Below are 5,439 nucleotides of genomic sequence, written 5' to 3' on the forward strand. Positions count from 1 at the left end.
GTAGCCCTCTGAGTCCTCTTTCTAACCCTGAAATTCTGGTCAAGATTGGATTCAGTAAGGAAGCGTTATGTCAAATATCCCACAATGACTCGATTATAGACTGGTTCAGTAGAGCGAACATGTACAAAGTTCCACGTGTCACTGTTTCAACCTTAGGACCTGAAACCAATAAAAAGAAAACTACAGCCTGTCCTCTTTCTATAACTTTTTACGAAATTTCAATCTGATGCTCAGAGAAAAAGTTATGACGATTTTTCCAAGGTCACATGTTTAGGATGTAAATCGAGAGATTCCAGAAACCCTAAATGTCTCAGATTATATCTCCACAAATATAGCGATACAAGAGCTGAAATTTGGACCCAAGCTTCACCAAGATTACGGTTCAAATGGGTTTTAATTTTAGAGTCTGAACCTTCGTAGAACAAATAGTATAGCGAAAATTCCGCAATAACCTGTTTGAGATGAAATTATGGAGCTTGCAAAAACCCTAAATTTCTCAGATAATATCTCCAAAAATATAGCAAGACAAGATCTCAAATTTGGACGCAAGGTTCAGACCGATTTTTTCTCAAATAGTTTTTTTTTTTAGCTTTTGAAACTTCATAGCGAAGCAGTTATAGTGAAAATGCCATAGTGACCTGTTTGGAGCAGCGAAACCCTAGAATCCAAAGCTCTGATACCAAATGTTTTGAAACCAGCTCACAAAAATGATAGAAAAGAGAGATAAACGCCTTATAATTCAGCCTCTTCGAGGGGGTAACCTCCTTTACATTACACAAATGAACAATTCTTGGATGATACAAAATACAAGACCTCCTTTCTATATATAGGAGTCTAAGGGGTCATAATATAATTAGAGCCGACATAACAATAATAATGTAAGGGCACAATAATAACAATAGTGGGCTTCTATGGGGCACAATAATAACAATATGGGGACTACATGGGCACAACAATATAATAAGAGGGTTGTACTAATAACAATAAGGGGTTACACTAGTAGTATAGGGACCTAACATTTTCCTAGGAAAATAATCTCAACGCATAGGTTTTTATAGAGAACCTCGTAGGCACGCTTAACTAGGTGAAGAATAATTATAATTGAGGCATGTATAATAAGTGTGCACAACTAGTGTGATTCTCATCAAACATTGAGAAGACACAATCAACTCCAATAATATATCACATCTCCTCCTCAATTTTTTACCACACACAAATCTCTTTTGCAATGAAAACTAGAATGGGGAGCACACTACTTTTTCTTCAAATCATATATATCAAATGGAAAGCACAAGATCCAACAACGAGACTCCCACAACCTATAACATCTTTAGAAATCATGAACATATCACAACTAATAGCAATAAATCCATTATTCATGGAGAACAATTTGGATGTAGATCCAAACAATTACACAACTCAATCTTTCAATTATGCATCCCCATTCAATTCACAACAATGGAATTTATACAAACAATTGGGAATTGCTTGAACCATGAGAGAATGGTGTGTATCCTCCATTCCTAGAAAATATCAAACATAATCCCTTAAACAACTCCACTATGCCTAAAATTACTCAACTTCCCTAACGTTTACTTTATACATTTGTTACATGACATGATATATGAATAAAACCAACTCGTCCTACTTAAATTAGACCTTAATACATTTAAGGAAATAAAGATTTAAATTATGCTCCTACATCACACTCCCAAGGAACAAAAAATTACATGAACTCTTGCCCATAAAGTCTTCATTATTGTGCCTTCACTTGAAAGTGTGAAATAAATCCAGGTGCATCTGCAAAATAAAATTATTTCTTCAAAAAAAATCCTCTAAGATCCGAAGGTTTATTTGTCAGATTTAGACTTGGTTTGCTTATCAATTGTACTTTAGTGTTTTCATCTGGAAACTTGATTTCTTATTGAAATTAATCAAAACATAATAAACTCTTATGCATAACTAAATTCTTCTTATGATTTATTTCTTCAATTTTTATCTTCAAACTATTCATGTCTTCTTTAATTACACCTACACAAGCAACAAATGCATTAAAGAAATGAATTTGTTCATTAGACTTCTAAAGCCCATCCACAGTTGTTAAAATGAGTGTCATGTAGATAATTACCAGGACAACTTGAAATAAATACAGCTTCTTATTTGTATGTCTCCCATTCCTTTCTTCCACATATGTATGGTCCACTATGTCATTTTGCACCACATGAAATTGTACATGCAACGCGTTCTTATGCTCCTCCTTTCTCAAATACACAAATACTCTCTTTTCCACAACCTACTAACAACAATTTATAATCATATCATTTTCAACATCAATTTGAGGTTTCTTACACAAAAAAATCTTTGTTGTTTCCAAAAACAACATCTTCTTCTTTATTCTCCTCTTGTTCACCTATTAAGATTTCTTCACTATCACCATTCATCACATTTTTTATTGAAAATATTCTTATACAATAGATACCACTGGATGATCTAAGTCTATTCTCATCAACACTTCATTTGAAAATTTATCATTCATAATATTCTCATGCTCATCTAAAAAAAAATATTTTCTAAAGGTAAATCACTTGCCTCAATGTTTGTAACAATTTTCTTTAACTTTCGAGGCAACGTATATCATGTTACATCTTCTTTTCCCTACTTCAAAAACTCCTTCTCACTCATCATTAACAGTTGATTATTGATATTTGTTGCACCTTCATATTTCAATGGTAGCAATGTGTGTTCTTCGCCATCCTTTTCAATGGTATATGTATTTTTCCTTCTGTCATGGATTTCCTTCTTATCAAGTTACCATGGTTTGCCCAATAAAACATGGCAAGCATCCATAGGTACTATATCACAAAGTACTTCATCATGATAGCTTCCTATTTTAATATTTAATCTACATTGATCATTCACCAAAATATGATGTTCTTTATCGAACCATGACACTTTGTAAGATGTAGGATGAATAAATCATTCTAAACCAAATTTCTAAACCATTTCAAGGCGAACTAAATTTTCTGCGCTACCCCCATCAAAATCATTTTTCACCACTTATGTTTTTACTTGTAAGTAGTTATAAACTGTTGGGTCCCTATAATACTAGTGATTACCCCATTACTATTGTAGTTATACCCCCTATTTATATTGTTGTGCCCCTATTACCCCCATATTGTTATTTCTGTGCCCCATAGAATCCCTCTATTGTTATTTTTGTGGCTTATTATTATTATTGTTAGGTCGGCTGGATTATATTGTGACTCCTTAGACTCCTATATATAGAAAGGAGGTTTTGTCATTTGTATCATCCAAGAATTGTTCATTTATGTAATGTAAAGGAGGTTGCCCCCTCGAAGAGGCTAAATTGTAAGGCGTGGATCTCTCTTTTCTATCTTTTTGTGAGCTGGTTTCATAACATTTGGTATCAGAGCTTTGGATTCTAGGGTTTCGCTGCTCCAAACAGGTCATCGTGGCATTTTCGATATAACTTTTTTTCTGTGACATTTCAGAAGTTGAAAAAAACACCCATTTGAGAAGAATTGGCGTTGAACCTTGCGTCCGAATTTCAGAGCTTTTCGCGCGATATTTTCGGAGATATGATCTGAGGAAGTTGGCCTTTTTGCAGACTCCTGAATTACATTCAAAACAGGTGACCTGGGGAAAATCGTCATAACTCTCTCTCTGAGGATCGGATTGAAATTTCGTAAAAAGGTACAGAAAGAGGACGGACTGTAGTTTCTTGTATATGTGTTTCAGATTCAAAAGTTGAAACAGTGACTCGTGGCACGTCGTACAAATTAGCTCTACTGAACCAGTCTAAAAGCAAGTCACTGTGGGAGATTTCACATAACTCTTCCTTGGAGAATCCAATTTGGCTCAGACTTGTGGCATTGGAAAGAGGACGCAGAAGGCTACTGCAGGTAGCAATTTCAGAATTGGATGATCCGAAATTACAGAGATACATCAGATTCAATATCAGGCTTCTACAAAGTAAAAAAAAGGTGTGTAGTTTTTATTTTTTATTTTTGCATAAGCTTGGTTTGAAGGAATTCAAAGGGCATAGTAAAGCATTATTATCAGTAACTGATGCCCCGAGGAAAGAAAATGCAAACACCTAGTAAGGGACCTGAAAGCTCTAGCATGACTCATGAAGAAGAGGAAGAAATGCAACATGATATATCAAAATTACAAGACCAAGTGAAACAACTGTCCCTTGCACAAAAGGGAACAGAATCTAAGATGGATGGTCTAAAGAAAGATGTAGAAGCTAAGATGGATGGTTTAAAGAAAGGTGTGGAAGCTAAGATGGATGACTTGAAGATAGATTTGAAGACAGACATGGACGAATTGAAGATAAATATGAATAAGTTGCTACAAGAAATCGTCCCTAAGGGTGAAAGGGTACTAAATGAAACTCATGATGAGAATAAAAGAAATGTTAATCATGATTCCATAGACTCTAATGTTGGATCGAAGACTCACCATGTTCCAAAAATCGATGTGAGGAAGTTTGATGGAAAGGATCCCGCCACATGGATATTACAGATGGAGCAATTCTTCAATCTCAATAATGTGCAAAACACACAAAAGGTACGTATGGCAACTTTATATTTGGAACCAAATCAGTTTGTATGGTATCAATGGCTTTGTTCTCGTAAACAATTTATCACTTGGGAAATTTTTACGGAAGAATTGGTAGCACATTATGAGGATACAAAAAGCAACACTTTTTTTAGCCAATTGGTAAGTCTCAAACAAAAGGGTTCAATAATGGAGCACATTGATGAGTTCCAAAAGTTGAACATAAGGGTAAAAGATATTCCAGAGGAGCATAGGATTGATTTGTTCATAGGGTCTTTAAAGGATAATATCCAACATGATGTGCGCCTTTGGGAACCTGATTCATTAGAGAAGGCATTCAGGTTAGCAAGAAAAATGGAAAGCAAAATTATGGCAACTAGGAAGCATACCGTTCACAACTATAAAGACGGAAGTTTTGTTGCCCATAGTCTTCCACAACCTACAAGGTTGACACCACAACAATTGGAAGAAAAAAGAGCAAAAGGGCTTTGTTACAATTGTGATAGCAAATACACAAAAGGTCATAAGTGTGCTGAGAAGAAATTATTCTACATAGATTGTGAAGACGAAGAAGAAAAGGAGCAAGAAAGGTCAAAAGAAGAGGATATATTCCAGGAACAAAGCCTAGATGAAGAACAAATAAATCCGACCATATCTTGTAATGCATTGGCAGGAATTACCACTCCTCAAACCATCAAGATAGTAGGACAAATCAAGAAGAAAAAGGTAATAGTGTTGATTGATTCAGGAAGCACCCACAATTTTATTCATTGTAGGGTAGCAAAAGAATTGAATTGCTTCCTATATCCAGCACCAGAGTGTCAAGTGATGATTGCAAATGGAGGAACAATAAAT

This window comes from Pinus tabuliformis, chromosome X, assembly GCF_031772625.1.
Source record: "Pinus tabuliformis cultivar Carrire ecotype Pingquan chromosome X, CPIR1, whole genome shotgun sequence".
In the NCBI taxonomy this organism is placed as follows: domain Eukaryota; kingdom Viridiplantae; phylum Streptophyta; class Pinopsida; order Pinales; family Pinaceae; genus Pinus; species Pinus tabuliformis.